General features: G+C 43.5%; 1 protein-coding gene across 2 annotated transcripts in view; it reads left to right on the forward strand.

The window, feature by feature from the left end:
- The window catches only part of LOC143338775 (zinc finger MIZ domain-containing protein 1-like), a 109,704-nt gene that overhangs the window by 24,275 nt on the left and 64,559 nt on the right, over window positions 1-20,870 (forward strand). For both annotated transcript variants that reach the window (XM_076759443.1, XM_076759444.1), the window contains exon 2: window positions 5,593-5,691. The gene's annotated coding sequence lies outside the window, so the exon portion shown is untranslated. The remainder of the gene's footprint in view (window positions 1-5,592; window positions 5,692-20,870) is intronic.

Here is a 20,870-nt window from a genome sequence, read left to right on the forward strand (position 1 = left end):
CAACTTTGGCCGTCCATGCTTGGGTGCAGTTGTGCGCTCCCGGCTTTCCTGTGCAGTGAGTCATTATCGGCAACATTTTGGATGCGCTCACTGTCAGTTTTAGTGGTTCAGAAAATCTGGTGAAACCGCCGACTTGTTTACAAGCTTTCTGATCCTGTGGCGGCTCATTTCTTGTTCATGTCTAGACTTTGTTGTCGCGATGTGATTTTGGTGAGTACAGTGTTATCATAACTAAAACGAAATGAAAGCCAAAGTTTTAACAAACCTTTTAAGCGAACCTTTAAAATGATTCTCATTTGAAACGGGAGCCGTTTCGGGATCACTGTCAATTGTTCCGCTTGTTTAGGCGATCCTCAGCACAAACAATTGATGCTAGAGGGCAAACACATTGGGAAGTTATGCACAGCAGGAAGTAAATTACCTGCATTTGCTTGAATAAGAGACATAATTGGCAGTTGCTGTGATGCTGATCTAGTGGCACACAACACGTATACGACAGCACTGTTTTGAGTGTGTCGGCCTGCGTGTGTTGTATAAGTTATGTGTATGCGTGAGTGTGAGGCTCCACATAATTACAGCAGCGGTGGTTAACTAGGCGCCGGCGTTTGTGTTAATCAGTAGAGAGTGAAGACTGGGGAGCTAACTGAGCTGGTGTCTCATGCTCTCTAAATGTATCACGCTAAAAACCATTATCTCTAAACCTGTAATCATGGCTACAGCGCTCATTCACTGCAGTGATACACTTGATGTTTATGGCTTCGCCCCACAACAACATGTGACTCTGTCTAATGTGATTATTCCATGTGACGTCCTCAGAGACAGCGCAAAGGCATCGTAACCTTACTGCTGTGAATTACAAGATTAGGATAATAGCTAATAAAAAGTTGGTTTGCAACAACCTGTCTTGCCCACTAACCTGAATTTAGGGTTAGCATGTCAAAAGGTTAAAACCAGGCAAAATTTAGTTGAATAGTGAAAGTTTATTGGACATTTAGGTTATATATATAACTACTATTTCAACAGTGTTTACATGTGTGGTTATGACCTGTTTTACATAGAAATTTATAGTCACAGTGATTCATGGAGCTAGTAATCAACAGATTTGTTTATAGTCAAATTGATCATTATTTGCAAAACATGTAATTAGAAAGATTGATGAGTTATCGACCTTTAACGTTGATAATAACCCAATTAGAGTGTTACATGAAAGTTGCAGAAGTCAGTGTAACATTAATTAGTTTGTCTTAAAGCACGTCATTAGTGTGTATGTAAACACGCTGACTGTGAGGCGAGATGATTGCCTGCGTGCTTTCACACAATCCAGCATTTATCAGAAAACCTTCTTCTCTGCTGAAAATCATTACAAACGACCACATTTGCTGTTCCAGAGTTCCTCCTTTGACATCAGCTGTCTTTGTCGGGCGTCTTTTGAAAAGCAGAGATTCATATCTCAGTTGATCTTGCATGTCTTGAGTATATCAACAGCAGGAAGCAGCCTACAGGAGGCATCATGATTTTTGTGCCAAGGTAACATCAAGTGGAGCAGCGTTGAGGGAGGTGAATGGGAGGTCAAATGCTTCAGAGCTGGTATTTACTGAGAACATCACGGTGTGATTAAAATCGTTCCTTTTCACACATTTCTCTGTCTTTGTCAGCTTATTAATACTTTGAGTCATTGCTATGGACTCTCAATATAAGTGAACATCTGGTTAAAAAAGGGAATTTTGCTGCATTTTTTTGGAGGTCATCTGATTTTTTTAAAGATGTATCACCCAACCATTATTACTTTGACACAGCAAACAGCATATTCAACACAATAAACACAACGTGGCTCTGCACATTTCTGATGGGCTGTGACAATAACCACACAGGCATCACCTATATATTATACCTATACCACAGGGTTGAGTACTACAGATGTTGAATTGAATGTATAATACACAAACATGACAAACAGAAGCGTAAATTAAACAGTTGGAGTAAGATTTTAATTTCAAGTGCTAGGTGTTACTCTAACACCTATAGTGGTAACTGCCAACTGTGGGGAAAAATCCATACCATCACAGCTCCAGTTTCTGAGCTGTTCTATCACCTAAGCTCATTGTTTCCTTTTTTATTGAAGCCAAAAAACCTGCTTAAAACCTCTTAAATCCTTTTCCTGTTCCATTTTGTTCACGTTTCATGTCCACGTGCATTCAAAACCTACTGTATTTACCAGTTAAAATGCAAATGTGGCCCTCTGGGAATAATGGCCCCAGAGAGCTGGCTGGGTGGACGGACAGCCTGTGGCTCTCAAGAGCTTTTCCCACAGCGTTGAGAGCAGAGCCAGGTGAGAGTTTCTCCCCAGGTGTCCCTCTGCTTTGCCATTGTCCAGGCTTAGCGGGTGGCTCCAGCTCCCACCACCCGTCTGACTCACCAGCGGGTTTCATGGCCACTTTGCGCGGAATGGCTGTTCTCCATGCAGCCAGTAAAACCCGGTGCTGACTTGGGAGGAATGAGTCTGTCCAGCTCTGGCGGCAGCAGCGACAGTGGGGATTTTGACTCCATGAGGACCCAATTAAACCTGGGAGGGCCTCTCTGAAGGAATAATAACAATGATAAATGCACCTCTGAGGTCGGCTTAAAGGAGACAGGGAGGACTGTTTTATTGTGCTGGCCTGTCTTGACACAGTTTGCTCCCGGCTTCTGTTTTTTTGCAGTGTCGGGAGGTTCAAAATCTCACCTTGTGAAAGCTTTTTTAAAAAATTTTTTTGGTGTCATCTTTAAAACATCCCATGACTTGGCTTTATGCAACATCAAACCCTCTCTGCATGTGCTTTGAAGTGGCTTGGGAAGCAGTGACTCATGCCAAAAGTATGAATTGTGTGTGTGTGTGTGTGTGAATGTGACGCAGACTGGATTTTTTAACGTACATTTCATTTCATCAATCAGTTTACAAAAAATGTATCAATTGCAGTCATTAATCAATCGTTGAAGTCAGATGAAGGCAATTTGAAGGTGTTAATTTGAGCTCCGGGAACTTGCGAGGGAAAGTGTTTGGACATTTTAATCAAAAACTAATTGGGATATTAATTGAATTAATCTGCATGACTTTGATAACTTTTACAGATTGTTTTTTCCACAGAACCATTTGGGAAGTTGTTGGATGAACTATTTCTCTATCACCGTCTATTGTGGGCAGACATCAGCCAATCAGATCAATGAACCATTTTACATTGTAGAGAAAAAAAACCTGTTTTCCATGGAGACGATCCTTCAGTGCCATTCTTTGCTCTACTCACCGAAGAAATACTCTCTGATATAACTGATGCTATGGCAGCATCTATGCTAACCTCTTTATGAGCCGCCATTGTTGTCGCTGAACGAACAGTCGCGCCTAAACCACGCCCGCCCCGTAGCTGCCAGTAGTTCCTCATTGCTGATTGGTTAGAACAATTGCGGTTGAAGCCTTGGCAAGGTGGATTCTCACGGTGCATGATCTTGTGTTCTTGCAAATCCACCTGCATCGCAAGCTAATAAACTTTACAAAAAGAACACAGATCCCTTTTGAAGATTTTGCCTTCTCGAGTGTCTTTCAAATCATCTTTAGATAGAGAAATGTTTAATTTTATGGCTTTTAGAACCCATTATTTGGGGTTTACTCTGTCTGAGAGAAGATATGCAGTCATCTGAGACTCAAAGTGTATTTTCCTCTGTCAGGTGGTAATTCAGAGAAAAACTACTTTAATTAGATAACAGGCCTCTGTATTTCAGATTTGCACTTTGCCAGCAGTTTGTCAATTACTGCTTGTGGTTTCATAGTGCCAGTCAGTCTTTGTCTGGGCGCTCGAGCCTCCTCCTCACCGCGCTGCAGAGCCGTGTTATTGTACTTAAACAAATCAATTCTGTTGCAGTTGAGCTTTTTTTCCTCCATCCCCCGTCATTATGAACTGTTTGCAGTGCAGAGCACATTGATTTTTCACAGCCCTGGAAAAGCTGTTGATGAATAGCACAGAGGTATCTGGGGAGAATCTGGCTTTAAAAAGGAGGCACCCAGCGTCAACCCCTCCTCCTCTCCCGACCCATTGAGCCCCCAGCGCTCCTGCACTTTCTCTTTTCAGAGAGCGGTACTTCCAACAGGGGAGAAATGCTGCCTGAAAAATCTTCCAATGATTAAAAAAAAAAAGAAGGATTAAAAAAAAAAGTGCAAGTGCACAAGGGACCGCCTTCTCCTGCTGAATGTGAAAATACACCTTGTGGTTAGACAGTTTTTATATTTGGAGCATTAGCCTTGTCCTGTCAACCAAAGCGTGAGCTCAGGAGGGGCCAGAGGAGCTCCGGTTGGGGATAGAAATGGCTAGCATGCTGTGTCACTATGCAGACGGCTGATGAAAACGATACTCTTAACAGGATTCAGCGATAGACTTGAAGGTGGACAGGATAAAGGAGCAGAAGGGCGGGATAGAAAGGATAAAGGAGGAGAAGGGCGGGAAAGAAATGGCGCTTGTCACGTACTTATACACTCCATATGTATTCACAAAGCAAGAGCAAACACCTTCAAGGCATATTTGTTGTTAAGGTCCTTCGACCATCTCAGTGAGCTCCTTGAAGTTCAGCATTTTCAGAGTGAAAAAAAACTCGATAGCGCCCTCTTTGAACAAAGGAGAGGGCTTAAAGAAAAGTTGAATGCCACACAACCCCCTCTCCCCTGAACTGAGACCCTTCATGCAGGGTTTAGGACCTCCAAATTTGACTTTTTTCTTCACATTTAAGGTCTTCTGGAACTACAAAATAAAGTTTCAGCACTCGTTGCCACTCATTTGAGCACTGAAATTCCTGAAAATGTAAATATTCAAAGTGCTGTTCCCGTCCGATGCCATCAGAGCGAAGCGTGATATATGGAACGATAACGCATGCTACAATCCAGCCTATGTATTCTATGCTAATAATTACATCTACTCACTATGATTAATTCACAACGGAAAATTAAGTCTCTGTACTGAGTTGCTTGGGCGACCATAGATAAGAGATGATTATTTACTGGGTGAGATAAATCAAATTTTCTCTTCATTTCAAATCATGATTTAAAATGTGGTTACATTTTAGTGCTGTATTATATTCAGGGTTATTTTGTTAAGATCTTAACTGGCCTATATTTAATGTTTTTTTTGAGCTCAAGTAAAAAACGTGGTCATGTTCAAGGATCTGAATGGCACTGCACCAGCCCTGCCAGCCCAGGCTAAGTGCAGAACTACAGTGAAGGCCTCTCTTAATAGGCTTATCTGTCAATCGGGAGTGAATTGTAGCTGTGCCACGGCAGTGAACCTACTCTGCGGTGGATGTTTATGATACCACACTGATCATGTGAAGTATCGGTTGCTCTTTTGATTCGTCCTTCATGTGCAGGAGAGCGTGAAGGAGCTTATCCGTGCAGGGAAGACGTGTAGCACGTTAAGCAAGGCGCAGATGGAAGCCACTCAGAGCCCGTGGGCTTGATTTTCAGGCAACAAGAAAATGCAAATGTAATAATTCAGTGTTTGGAGATTGGTGGATAATGCAGCGGTGATTGATGTTTTTTTTCTGTTTTGTTTTGTTTTTTCTTGTGTCTCTCAGGGGCAGAAGACGTGAGGCGCTGAAGTGTTTCTCCTCCTGGTGTGTGAATGGGTGGGGGGGTCCTTCGAGGAGAAGAATCAAGGATTGAAGTCAACACAGGTGAGTCTTTTTTGTTTTTTCTTATAAGCATGTGATGGGACCTGCAGAGCCCAGCAGGTGTCAGGGCTAAATTTTGTTTTAAGTCGTGTGCACAAATTGGAAATTTATGCTCTGAAACTAGTGTACTAGTAGACACTGAAGGTACAGGTTGTTGTGGCCACTCAGCAGCTTTAGCATTGAGGCGCTCTACTCATTAATTTGTACTTTTGATTCTGCATTTGGCAGCTAACAGTTGTGTGCGAATAGCTTACAACTGTTGTTACATTACCAACCAAGCTAATGAGTTTGCTTACCTATAGTTAGCAAGCTAGCTAGCTCAGAAAGTATCGATAACTCTGTTTTGATTCATATTCCTAAGAACAAAAGGCCCTGAGGGAGGAAAGGGGACAGCAGAGAGAAGATGGACACAAGCTTGGAGGAGCTCTACCATGTCCCCGGCTTGTTAATGTGTTAGCCTGAGCTTGCCAGCTACACTTCACCAACTAGTAGTGAGAGTAGTCATGTCTAGCACAGGTGACAAAAACATTGATTAACTTTAGGTCCTGTAAATTCGAACTGAATCATTTGAGAGCAAAAATTAGCTTTTAATGTGCACAAATGAGTAGTTTTTTCTAATCCCTGAGACTTTCCGGCCTCTGTAAGGACCCTCTTAGTTGCCTGATATGTTGCTTTGCCTGAAATATCCCTGGGAAAAGATGTTATGTCACAACTGGAATGAAAACAAAGCTTGTTACTGGAAGCAGATATCTGCCTCCCCTGTCACTACAGTGATTTAAAGACTACAACTTTGTTTGCTCGGACATGCTCTGTCCTCCGCTGGGCTCGAGTGTCTCTGGTAAACATTGGATGGCAGCAGTTCGTGTGTGGCCGGCGTCCGCTCACCTCGCGGAGCATGTTGATTTCATTAGGAGCTCCTGGGGGGGGGGCTCTGAATAACAAAGTGCTGAGATGTTGTGCCTGTTTATGTTTTTTGCCAACATCCAGGTCCTTATGTAGTCTGACGAATGTGTACACACACAGAAGGTCATGAAGATCCACTTCACCAGCAAGCCACCAGCCACCCTTATGCAATATGTAGCTCTGCGTATGTTCCACTAAAAGGGAGAATTATGTTGTTGAAAGGGAATGTAATTGGTTCGTCCACTGTATTATACAATACAGCTATGGCTTCATGGATTAGGAATTGGGACATCCAGCACACACACACACACACACGCACACACACAGAATAGATAAGAGTGGTTAATCTTGATTAGAGCAGTGTGAATGCAGAGAAATACGGTGCCCTGACAAACATCTGCCCGCCACACAGCTGAGTGGGATAAACCAAAGTGATTATTGTGGAAATGTCAGGCGAGGTAGACAGTGAGAGCAAGTGAAACGAGGGGGGATATGACATGAACAGGGGCCATGACATGAGTGCTTCACAGTCGGCTCTCTCTCTCTCTCTCGCTCTCTCTCGCTGACAGATTTTTTCACTCTCTGTCGATGTAAGGTTGCCTCTGTGGAGGGAAAATCTGGCTGGGTTTGATGGAAAGGCTGCAGTCAAACGAAATAGCAACAGCCTCAAATAGAGAAGTGTGATCTGTGAGGCTGATGGCCAAATACAATCTCCAGCAATGAAATGTGTCTTTCCTTCTTCGTGATTAATCTGTTTTCGTCGGAAAACAGTAAAACAATGCCCATCGCTGGTTTGTAGAGCTCAATGTGACATCTTCAGATTGCTTGTTTTGTCTGAGCAACACTCCGAAACCGAAAGATATTGAGTTTCCAGTGATATGAAATAGATAGAAACAGCAAACGTTCACGTTGGAGAAACTGGAACCAGTGAAACCCTGCCGATTTCCGCTGGATAATTTGGTGTTTTATGTCAGTGGACTAAATGACTAGTTCTTTTAACACTAAGCAGTGTTGGCTCTCAGTTTCATATCAGCTGGTTGATGTCTGAAGGTTGCCAGGTTGGTCTTTGTCTCCGTTGAGCCCTAATGAATAATTGCTTTCCTCTGTGAAATGTGAGGGGTGCAGACATTCTGTTAACCTCGCTGAAGGAAGAAAAAAAAAAGGGGGGGAGGAGAAAAAAAAATCCCCTTCCTGTCAGTGGTCTGTCTTTCTCTCTGTTCTTGTGAGATCTGGAACTGATAAGTGTGAGGCCTCTGGTAACTGAACAGGAAGGATAGAGGGCCTGGCCCTGGAGCCCCTGCCTCTGCACACATGTCCACCTCCCCCTGCAAACAAAGACAGCAGAGCCTCCCACTTCAAGTTTCAAAAATATTTAAGCCTATTAGAAGGATTATCATCACTTGTTGGAGCGAACTCTTATTCTTAAGAGTTTTCTGTTGAGTATAATAACAGGGAGGCATTTTGATTAAATAGACCTCGGCTAAATTAATGCTTTGCAGCGGCTTCACACCCAGGCACGATCACAACTCCCTTGTTCCACTGACCAGTCAAGTAGAAGTGCTTTATTAAACAAGCGCACGGCCGAGCAGTGAGTTTAACATTCAACCCGAACACCCAGAGGTCTGAATGACAAGCTGTTAAACCGATAACCGTGATGGAGCGGCTGCAGTGGCTACGCGGAGATGTTTCCTGAAGCGGGTGCTTTAAGGGGAAAGACACCACAAACAAAATGTAACAGAGTGAACTCTGACACTCATACCGTGTGTGACATTTGTGAATAAGCTGTTGGTTGAAAGATCAGTTTTGTGAGTTAACTTTTTACCATTACAACAAAAAGTTGTGAGGAACTATTTTGGTGAACTTGCTGTGCCAACAGAACAGCCAGGACAACATTTGTGAAGTATTTACTGCATGAAAACAGAAATTACAGACAGGCTATCTGTAACTTCAGGGTTATAAACAACAGATTGCCCAAAGTTAGTGGAAGATAAAAGCGCCTGGAGAGGAAAAAGAAGATCTGTAATCTTTGTAATGATAATAGTCTCGTGCAGGACTATGATTCTTTCAAATGTCATCAGAGTTAAATCAGGAAGTGTTTGCCTAAGTACTATTTAACCCATCCATTCATGTTTATTTTGCTATTACAGTCACATAAGCCAGAAGTTATATGTAAACTAGATGCTTTCTTTAAGAATGTCGTACATTAATTTGTGTAATTTAGGCTTCGTTATGGCATTATTTTGTCACTGTTTGCACTCCGTACCGTGTTAATGCAGTCTTTGCTTAATAAATCAGAGTAAGCCATTGGGAGGGTGTTACCTTACATTTCTGGGCCATTCTCTGCTGGTGCATTTTATTCCTGTAAATAACAGGCCAATCACACACGACGTGACCTGATACCAGGCTGCTTTCAGTGCAGAGTGATAGAAGATGTTTTTGTCCTTACACAAACCATCAGTTCCAACAGTATAGTGTAAAACTGTTTTGCTTACCCCATCATCCAGAAGAACGGTCCTCTGTTCCTAAACAAACAGTAGTTTCAGTAAGTAAGGTGCAGAGCAGCCACGAAACACGTCGCAGGTTCAGTATGGGTTTTCACTGCACTCATTACCAGCAGCTGGATGAGATCAAATTCAGTTTGAGAGTGTCCAAAAACATCCTGACAACGCAGAAACTTACTTAAATAGATGACAGTCCCTCAAATACAATGCACTTTGTCAACCCCGTGAGATGAATTGACATACTCGTATCGATAGCAGTGAACAGCTATCCAAGGATTGTGCCCTTGAAGCTTTTGTGTCATCATGACAGAGAGGCTATTTACTCAAAGGTTCAGTATTGATGTGTAGCAGATGAGTGCAAATATGAGTTTCCCATACACTACTGGGTGAGTAACTGGACCAGGTTGTCTTCTCGCAACCATCCGTGTTGGCTTTTCCTCTGTACTTAATGCTCACGTGGAATTTCCCTCTGATCCCGTCTTGTTCTCTTCACCTTTACTTGAAAAGCAACTTTGGGAATCAAGTACATTTCTTTTTCAGGCCTGAGACTGTGGCGGAGATGTTCGGGGATGGTATCCTTCTCATGAAAAAGTGCGAGATAACGTTCCAGGGTGACAGCTGAATTATTAGCCCATTAGTCACCGGAGAGAGAAAGAGGTGGATGAACATGGCACCCGTCAAGAAAGTGCCTCTTTTTTGCAGATAGCCTCCTCTAAATGCTGCACAGGAATCTTGTAAGTCTCTCCCACTGATGTAGGAGCTGGAGGGCCGGGGTCAGGGTGCAGACCTGGAGCTATCCCGGTGCTCTGCTGCTGCTGCTGCTGCTGCTGCTGATGATGATGACCCGGCCGCCTGTCCAAGGAACAGAGCAGCACAACACAGAGGCAGAACTCAGTGTACTAGACTAAAAATAGACATGGTGTCAACCCCGCTTTCCCATAGACACATACAAATGCAGACGTGCTCACGCCTGCTCGCGCACCCCGTACCAATGTGGGCACATGTCTTCAGAGGCGATCGCAACCGCTGGTGATTCTCAGTGACATGCCAGAACACGTTTGATTGACAGGGTGACTGCGGCGGTACAAAGTGTGTGTGTGTTCGGGACAGATGTTCTCCGCAGCCCGCTCAGATGGTCTGAGCCGACGTACAGCGGGAGGAAGCCATTAAGCAACACTTGGCTCCGAGATGAACCTACCCACTGCTCCGTGACCCTGTTGAATCTCCGAGCCTCCTTTACATCTCGTGTGTCTTTGTACGTGCTATCTGCCCGGCTGTTCTCAAACGAAGGCGCTGCAGAGAAAACGCCGAGCGTTGAACAAATGGCGTAGCGCTCGCTGCTTCCTTTGATGCAAAATTAAACCTGATATCCCTTTGACATGCCTTCCACGGATAACTTGTCAATTTCCTGCTCATGATGAATAGCCTGAATAAGCTACGCTTCACAAGCCAACAAATTAATTAATGGCATGGCGTAATATGTTTTAAGAACACTTGGCATTGAGATGCTGTTGGCTTGTGAATGGTCTACCTTGATGCTGATTCCTGAAATACGGCCGCATTAACGAGCCTTTCTTCTGCCGCATGCTGCCATATTATTGCAATTGTCTTTGTCAGTGAACACTGTTACTGTGGTCTCATTAGGTTGGTACATGCTTATTGTAGAATATAACCAAACAGGCTTGACTTGGCTCCTTTCTAATGAAATGATGATAGTGGCAGCTTTGCACGGCCTTGAATTAGCCCATCAGCTGATCTGACTGTCATTCAAGTGGCCCAGTTTAAAGATGTATTTACAGCAGGAGGACACATATAAGCCCTGACCCTAGTTGCCATAGCTGAAGTTCACCAAGTTAATGTGTCTTTTGAAGTGACATTACACTTCCTTTCGACTGTTTTTCAGATCACTACATTTGTTTGACAATTACTTGTTGCTTTTCAGATTTCAGCATTTTTACACAAATAGTCAGCAGTATGTGAAGCAGTTACAGCAGTAAAAATCATTACTCTTATAACAACAAAATGCAACCTGAGAACAATCAAGCTCTTTGTGGTGAACCAACACAGAATTATCACCTGAATCTGCAGCTCTACTCATCTTTATGGAGTTGGTGGAGACCAAAAACAGAGTTAAAAGAGGATGAATATTGGACTGTCATTCATCATGTGGACACAAACACAACTTCAAAGGAATTGTTCGTAACTGCTGGATGTGCAAATAAGAAACTGCTTGCTAAGAAGTTCATTATATCAGTCCTAAAAGATGGCAGCGCTACACCACCTGTGCTGTTTCCAGTCTTACCGCTAAGCTAATCTAATTTCCTTCTGGCCCCAGCTTCACACTGAACAGCCTGACATGAGAGTAAGAGTATTTCCCAAGCTGTCAAACTACTTTTTTTTTTTTTTTAAAGTTAGCAGCAAATACTTGTGAATTTGAGAAGAATTTTGCATGTCAAACATTCGCTTATGATTGAGTACTTTTACTGATCCACAGCTCTTAGATATTTAACCAAGAAAAGGAGATATTTGAGTATTTACAGATATACAGCACTTTGTCACTTTAAAAACAGCAAAATTAAGAATTTGTTTTTCTGGTTCTTTCAAAGGCTTTGATATGAAATATGGTGTATATTACCAGTTTATCTCTTCAAACTCTGGAGCACGATTGACATACAATGAAGTCAGATCTTTTCAAAAGCTCAGGAATTCATGGCAGACGGGCTGATAGTCATCAATTTCAGACTTGTTTGGTAATTTTTGGGATCAAAGGCGATGATGAGGATGATGATACTGATGCTAATCCCACTGAAGGGGATGATTGAGTCATCAAGGCAAAACAGCTGTCTTATGTGCCGCCCCCCCCCCCAACACACACACTCACACACACACACACACACACACACACACATACTAATGGCTGATGATGACGGTAGCAGAGTGTAAGTGAGTGCAATTGACAGCGAGTTTGAGCTTCCTCAGGGAGGAGGGAGAAAGGCTGAGTCTGAGCAGAGGGAAGCAGGCAGCAGGGTGGCCATGAAACATTCATGCACCTGGGGACTCTTTGCATAAGGAGAGCAAGCTGAGCCAGTAATGAAGTAAAGAGCAGAAGACTTTTAATGGCTCTGTTTGTCCTTTTATGAGATTAGCTTTAGTCTGCCTTCTTATATGAATTGCGTTAAAAGCCTAATTGCATACAGTGATTTAGTGATTTGTACTCGCACAAAAGGCACTGCCTGCTGCTGTGCCCTGTAGAAAATATTATTTACATCTGGAATAATCTAATTGTGCTTGGCTACAAGATAATTGGTACCACAGGTGCGCGGCTGGTTCTAGCTGAAAGCTGGACAGCAGAAGGTGAGTTATTCCCAGCCCTCGGCCCCTCTGCCGCGGACTGTTGACATGACAACAGAGCACCAAATGTGGACATCCCCAGCTGTGCCGTTGGAACAGTTGTCCCTCCTAAACTCGTCCCGCTCAGCGGCTGCGAGCTCGCGCAGGGACAGAAAAAGGCGAGAGGAGGAGCAGAGGAATGGCGAGATGAAGAGCAGAAGACGGGAGAAGTAATATTTAGACAGCTGCACGTGCACTTCGGCGTATCGCTGACAGTGGGAGGGGGTAGAAGCGGGGGGGACATTTCGGCGTCCTCAGCTGGGCCTCAGACAAACTGCAGTATTGATGTCACTGCGCCGTCCTGACTGTAAATCAGTCGCAGTCATCCATAGATTTACAAACACCTGCTCCCTCAATCCTATATCGTGGCCGTATATTATCCATGTAAACTGAGTAAAAAACATGTTTTTAAGCTGATCCATGACGTGAAAGCTATCTGAGAGCTCATTGTCAGCGTCCTCGTCCTCAGCCCTGACTGGCGTGGCGCGGTACAGTAACGATGGTTGTGCGAGACAGCTGGTCACATGTCTACGGTCCTGTGCTAGACTGGCCCTGTGCCTTGAGGTGGTGGATGGCAGCTGACTGCTCTGATTCACTGGGAACTTGACTTGTGCGTTGTGCGCCTCACAATGGACTGAGTCATGGGGAGTACACGCCGAGCTTGTTCAGTGTCCATCTCTCAGACGTTTTACTGGAACATTCTGTTTGACTCCTTTGTGGCCTCTGTGTTTTGATGGAGACAGTGGTCTTTTCTTATGACTGTGTATTTTTCTTGCATTGTTCCCTCTTTCATGGGAATGGTTAGTTTCCCTCCTTTCCCTCCTCACACTGGCCTTCTTGTTGCTGCTAGCTCTCACACTGCTGTCCTGGAGAGGATGTGGACTCTTACATGGAGGCGTTTAAGTGGAAGTATGACATGTGCACACAAATAACCAACCCATTCCCCTTCAACCTGTAGGATTTGCTCGTGATCCCTCACTGGCTTCCCAGCGAACGCTCCCAGTTGCGTTAGGCCGCATTTAGAGAGATGAAATTTGAACCAGTCCATTTTTAAAGCTTATCAGATGCCAAAACAGTGGCACAGCATTAATACTGTATATAATACTGCATAAGAGTGCTGCAGAGTTTGTTCATTTACATATTGTAATGTTTGAAGACGTCACCAGTAACATTTTAAAACACGTCATAACAGAGATAATAAGTAGTAAATATCAAGATCACCACATTAAAAAACCCCTGTAGAATTTCAGCCATGCCACCGCTAATGGCGCGACAGCTCACAGTTACCACACAGTCAGGCAGCATGTTTTTCAGCTCCTGTTTTCCAGGTAGTCAGCAGTCAGAAGCACCGACTGCTATCACAGCAAGCAATGGAAATATTTGTCACTGTAAATAGAGCTCAAAGAAATGCTGACACGTCTCAGCCTCCAACACAGTTTGTGGCTCAAATCGAATCTGAGCAACAGAATTAAAATCAGATTGATCACTGAAAGCTACCAGGCTCACCGGCCACGGGAAAACATTTCCTGCGATGGGGTGCCACGGTTTCAAAAAGTCTGGGAATGACTGCCGGTGTTAACAGCCTGTGGCACTGGCAGCCATTTCTCCTGCAATGTCAGTATTTGTAAAAAGAACGCATAATGATAGAAGGGTGTGCTCTTTCAGTGGTTAATGTTTTCATTACAGTTTGTGCTTCCCTGCTTCTTTTTGAAACTGTTTTCTATTTCACGGCTCTCTATTTAGCCACGTGTGCACCATTCAGTCACCGGTTGTCTTTGTGCTCTTCAATAATACCGCTATGCTTGGCGACAGCATTCAGAAACCCGACATTAAATCTCTACCTGCGGTCACTCTCAGTCCCCTATCACATAATAACATGTGCAACATCCGCACAGCAGCCGCTAATTGCTGCTGGATATTAGAGCGAGGTCTCTTAAGACACTGACCTTGCTTTGGCCAATCATAACAGAGCGTGTTACCGGGTTGAGCTGTGATCAGAAGAGCCCCCGCAGCACGAACAGGAGGAATTAATTATTCAGACTGGCTGCTCGCACGTTTTGCTGGACACCACATTTAATGACATCTATAATGACATCTTTGTGAGAGATTAATGGTGATGTGGGGCCATCAAAGCAGAAAATGCACAAAAGTCCAGCCAGACAGCTCTCTGCGTGCCAGGTACAAACACAAAGGAAGCGGTGGGTGCGAGCATTTTATCCAGATTTTTTTTGCCCTGAAATTCATCACTTTGGATCTTACACATCTTTATGCCTCGTCTCTCGTTCTGTGCAGTTTGGAAAACTCTGCCTCACGCTGACACGCGTGAACCTATGGTAATGACATTTGCTTAAATATTTAGTATACGAGGAAATGAAGAGGTAAGAGATTAAAGCCTTTCCTCACAATATTTACATCTCTGCCACCGCTGTTTAGCTTCTCCAGCTCGAGGAAAAGGCTGAGTTCTATAATGATCAGTAGTCTGGTTTCCACTGACCTTTTCGAGACAAGACGGCACTTCGATGGGCTGAAAATGTTTTCGTGTTACTTAGGAAAGGGGGAATTTTTGACTCGGTGTTCTCTTGATCATGGATGACAGCTCCAGCACAGTGATCCCTCAGCTGACAAAGAAACGAGCTATTAAAAAAGGTTGGAAACTTGAGTCGGTGTTAACGGTCCAGACATGTTTGTAGTCTCGCTCATTGTGTGTGTAAATCAGTATAAAGTCTAATGAATCTTCAAAAGTCAAAATCACTTTATAGAGTAATAATATACAGAAAGTATGTACATATTGATGCATTGGTATTAGGGGTGGGTGTTATACCCGTTTTGTCACCAGTGTCACAGTCTGCCCCGACAAGGATTTCGCCGTATCGTCATTATGGTGACCATTTTGCTTCGGCCTGCTTTGAGGTCCAATACAAAGCAGAATTAGCTTTAAAGCCGAAACTCAAAATTAGAACCTCTAAGTTTTGCCATTTTTATGTAGATTACTGTTCATTTTGCTGGTTAGCCTGTTGAATTTGACATTAGCACGCTGCAGCCAATGTGGCTATTGGCATATACCGTCGACCCGCACGCTGGAACGTTGAGGGACCGTCAAGAGACACTGTGCGATCATTCAGCCTCATTTGAAGCTTGGATGTGGGAAACTGTCTGTTAACGCTGCTTTTTGTGCAGAGCCAGACCCTAACATTATCTTCACACTTCATACTACAGCGCAAGCTCAGCTGGTTTTGTTGTTACAGGAAAGCCTCCTCTGCTGCGTGCCTCTTGGGTATGTGTGTCTGTTGATACTGTATGTAAATGCGCTTGATAGACATGCCCTGTGGTGCACTGACTGTCATATTTATACCATATGCTTTGGGTTTTCTGCCAAATAAATGCTGTTGAGATGCCTAAACCTGCCCCTTGTCTAACTCTGAGCATGAGTCACGTTATATTTACAAATTAGTCTGTAATATGGGGCAGGTTACTCCTTCCAAAACACATGTTGGCCTCATCCTCATTCCTATTTGGAGCCAGTAAACATCATTTCTTCTTTCTTCAGGTAGGCTCCCCTCCAATGCCAATAGAGTGAAAAGAGGTAGAGTGATGTATTGAGTGGATTATCACCTTTATTTTTGTAATACGGTGATTTAATACCGTGAAAAACAAACACACCAAGAAATACTGTGATTTAATGTTAGGTCTTATAACCCCCCCACCCCACCCCTAATTGATATATAAGAGGCGTGTAGCAAGAATGTAGGTTAGTAAAGAAAAAGTGTCAACCGATGCACCTCTCCCAGCTTTCATGTGTATTTGCTGTAAATAGTGCTTAGCAACAGCAAGGTTACTGACTCCGGTTGCATCTGCATTATGCTAATGTGATGAGCGCGGGAAGCCGATGGAGGCTAGTTGCAGTGGATCGCTACGGGGACACAAACGCAGGCGTCATCATGCGAATTAGCAGGATGGCTGATCGCTCAAAAAAAAAAAAAGTTTTAATCAGACGTAAGCAGCCAAAGCGACCACACCTCCAGTGACAGATTACATTCAGATGTTGACTCCTGCCTTGATATTTCTACGGCTCTTATCGCGAGCCCCGCCCCCCCCCCCCCCCCCCGAGCAAACATGCAAACAATCTGGCCTGTGTGTTTCCAGTCACATGATGGGCCTGAAGTTCTGGAAAGTCAGCCTGTCTGTCTCGGTATTTCCTGAGGCTTCATAAACATACATACAGACTTTCTCTCTCTGTCTCTCTCTCACACTATTCTTTTTAAGCAGCCAATGAGAATAATATACTGATCATCTTTATTTGTACTATAGGGCAGGTGTTTTATAGGGCAGAGGCAAAGTAAAACCTGTCACCATGAAACATAAAATGAGCATGTTAATACAGCTTCTGTTAGTCTCTAACTCTTCGTTATTGCTACTGTCTTGGCCAAAGAAGGCTTTCACGATCAAGTAAAATAAACACAGCATTCATAAGTTATTAGCTCCATTTTTGAGTCTTTTTTTCCTCCAAAATAAAACTCATCTGGTAAAAATATGTTGCTGTTAGTGGAATAACTGTGAATCTGCCTCTAACTTGTGGCTACTCCAGACTCAGAATAGAAAAGAAAAACAGAAGGAAGTGTGACTTTATTTTGCACTTCTCCTTTTTTTTTTTTTGTATCTTCTCATACTCCTCAAGAAATACTTTTACAATATATAAAGGTGGATTAAAGCTCTAAACTGTACACCCAATACGTTAAGCTTCAACTGTACGTCCATAGAATGCAATTTAATCCACTTCTTATGCGTTTAGCTTGCTAAAAAGCTCCATCACTGAAGCTATTAATGGATGCTGTTTGTGTGCGAGTATGATTATTGTGGTGGACTTTGCCAGAGGATGGCCATGCATTAAATCATTATTCGATTTAACCAGTTGAAATGTGTGTGTTCGTGTGTGTGTGTGTGTGTGTGTGTGTGTGTGTGTGCGCGCGCACTGGTTCATCTAATTGATCTGGAGTGTTAAAGTGCAGGGTTCAATGAATACTCTAATCAAAACCTTGGAGGCTGCTGCTAAACGGTAAAGAATGATTTAATGTGTCTCTGGCTTTTGTTTTTTAAGCTCGCAGCTTTAAGTGGATTCTTCTATGTGTTCTAGCTCTGCACTGTAGTCTGCGGAGGGAGTTAATATACAAACTGTTAAGACAAATGTTTGTGTCTAAAGCTGTCGAGTTGGAATAAAATTAAACAAACTGAAATCACAGGCTCACATTTCAACCTCCAGATGCATTGCGTGCTGTCAGTAACTCTTGCCGCTAATCTCCTTTTTTACCCGTTTAGCTGCCATCTAACACAATTTCATGGTGTTGATGCACAATCTAAAAATTCAATAGCAGAGCATGTATGCTGGGATTATAATTTGGAGTCTCTGTGGGGGATGTAGGTCAACTGAAAGGCTCTATTTCCTCAAATATTGTAATCCCCATTTGTTCTGCTTTTTCACCAGAAACACAGCTTTGAGGTCTTTGTCAGACCACAATGCCCTGGGCAGGACAGTGGCTCTTAATGCTGCTGTCTTGTTTCCAGATGATTTCTCTGCTCGAGCGCCCCTTAGCTTTTTTTTTTTTTGGTCATTTCCAAATAATTTTGAAATTGCTAGCTTCACCTTATCTTGGCCCTTTTTCCGAACAGGTCGGACCAAACACTGGAAAGCACAGCCTCAGTATCTCTTGTTTTCTTTTACATCCAGCTTGAACTTTCACTCCCTGGGTCGTCCAGTGCAGGAACCAACCCAGGTCATGTTTATGGTTGAACTGGTCAACGGGGTCAGCAGGATATACCCGTTTAACCTTGCCGGAGACCTGCACGGCTCAGAGAAAGGAAGTCATTCATTTGGTCTTGAGAGATAAAGCATGATTGAACAGTTTAGTCTGTCTGCCTTTTCATTGACCGAAAAAAAAAAAAGATTTCTCCATCACTTTCTCAAACGGTTCCACTAATTCGCCGTATTAACGGCCACACTCAGCCAAAGTAATTTCGTGCCTGTTTCTCTGGGCTAGAGGAATAGTTTTGTCAAACCATGCATGAACATAAAAAATTGATTTGTTTATATATCATTTCAGTATAATGGGTTTTTGCCCTGATTCAGTGACAAAACCTGATTTACCTTGCAGGAGAAAAAAGGGGGGGAAGGATTAGTCTACTCGCTGGCCTGTTCATATTCTGCTCCTGTGTTGTATAAACCTGATAACAAGTATGGCACAAGACAAGGCTGTCCATTGTGGAAAGAGCTTTTTTCAACAAAAGTCATTATGCTGGATCAATGCTCCCCAGAGAAACAGCAGGCTCAGACGCCACACACAGAGATGGAGGAGTGCGTCAAAATATGTAACAGCCCTAGGCTTCTTTTTGACGGTTCAGCAGGCCAAGGTACATACCACACACCTGCAATTATGAGGATGTTTTTATTCCGCTCGCAGAATGCCTCTAATGTCCATCCTGCCTTTCTGAAAACTGACACGCAACATTAAAGTGACATGAAATTGTTTGTGCATCCACTTAAACATGTTTTCACACTTAACTCTAGTAGCTATGCACATAGGTTATACTCCTACATGCCTACAGGACCATACAATGGAATAATTTAAAGCATTAATTATAAAAAAAAAAAATTCAACAGCATGATATTTTTCCAGAAACAATGTCAGGGTGGCAGAAATTCCCAAGATGAGTAGAGCAAAACCTGAGCGAATTAAAACCGTGACTGTTGCATTGTGGGTGACATAGGCGCCAGGTTTTGACAAGGGAGAAGAATGCGTGGAATAAAAAAGACAAGATCTCCAGTTCTGCTGCATCAATTCTGATCCTTTTTATTTCACGCTGTCCATCATGGGTCTGACAGTGTTACAGGAGTGCAATGCTAAATTGGTGGAGTGCTCTTTTAAGTTACTATGGGGCTTCAGCAGTGTGAGTCGGACAAATCAAATGGACATCTTCCAATGCCAAAGTCTTTCTAGTACAAAATTCCCTCTGCTGCAGCTCAGCTAGGAGACATCGTCTGGGGAGAAACGAAAAGGGGAATATTCAACTGAAAAGGCTGTAAACTCAGAAAATACTCACATGATTTGTCCAAGCCTCATATTTGCTGCTGCTGAACTTTGCACTTTTGCAGGAAAACTGTGGATTTTGTCCTGTTACTTCCATTGGAGACACGCTGTCCTCCACAGTATGAACAGAAGAAATGACTACAGCAGCTCTTTCAGTGCACATACAGCATGTCAGTAATGTTGGGAGAAAAATGTAAATATAGCCTTTAAGTGAGAAAACATGTTTTTTTTGTGTGTAATTTGGGGGATCTGACACTTAAAGATAGTGAAGCATCACATCAGGAAATGAATGCGCATGTACTCTAGTGTCCTCCATTCATTAAACCATGTCTGCCGGTCTGTCTTTGTCATCAGCCTGCAGCCTGTCTGGGCAGTTCCACATGACAGCGGCATGTGTATGTATGGACAGCACATTTAGCCTCTCTGTCTTCTCTGTCTCATCTTGAATGTTTATACCCGCGGGTCAAATAACATCTCATTTAGAAAATAAAGTCGGAAGGTTGTGTCGGGGGAATTAAGTATTTCCTGGTAATAGAGCAGGATGCTCTGGAAAGACTCTATCTGTCTGCATGAGTGTGTGCTGCATGGAGCTGTGTGGTGATGGATCTGCTGGAGGGGGTTGTAGAGGCAAGTTGGGGAGAGCAGGAGAGGCGGTGGGGTGGGGGGGGTCGGAGGTTCCGTAAATAGCCCACCCTGCGTTAAGAAGCGGCATGCCGGGGCTGCGCTCCGTGCAGTCCTGACCTCACCGACCAAGCCGCCGCTCACATTTCCTCACAGTGCGGGAGGCTGTGGAAGTCAGCGCTGACTGTTTCTCCACTTTATCCAGGTCAGATCTGATCTACTCTCACTAGTAAAGCACTGACGCTCGTGACCCCGCTGCCCCCCTCACTGCCAGCCAGTGTCAAAATAACACAAGCAGCTCTGCGGAGGGCCTCCGCTGCCTCTGCCTGCTGTTATGAAATCACTCTGCCCTCATTTGTGTTTCTAAATATCTACACTCGGGTACATTTTCAGATCAAAACAAAGCGTCGGCTCGACTTGATTCCCGTATTCCTCCACATTAAGCTGTTAAAAGAGAGTTTGCCTCGCAGCGTATGTGCAGTGGATATATGTGTGTGCTTGGAAGTAGGTCATTGATTTGGAACTTGGACACTGATTATGTGCTGGCCTAGAAATGAGCTATAATCGGTGTCTCTCATACCAAAACAGCTTTTCATAAGTGGCAGTTATTTCAAGGTCAGGACAACAGTTGTGTCTCAGTGCTGCGCATACATACAGACTTTATTTATCTTTTTTTCTCAGTTTCAAC

The sequence above is a fragment of the Chaetodon auriga genome, chromosome 20 (assembly GCF_051107435.1).
Source record: "Chaetodon auriga isolate fChaAug3 chromosome 20, fChaAug3.hap1, whole genome shotgun sequence".
NCBI lineage: Eukaryota > Metazoa > Chordata > Actinopteri > Chaetodontiformes > Chaetodontidae > Chaetodon > Chaetodon auriga.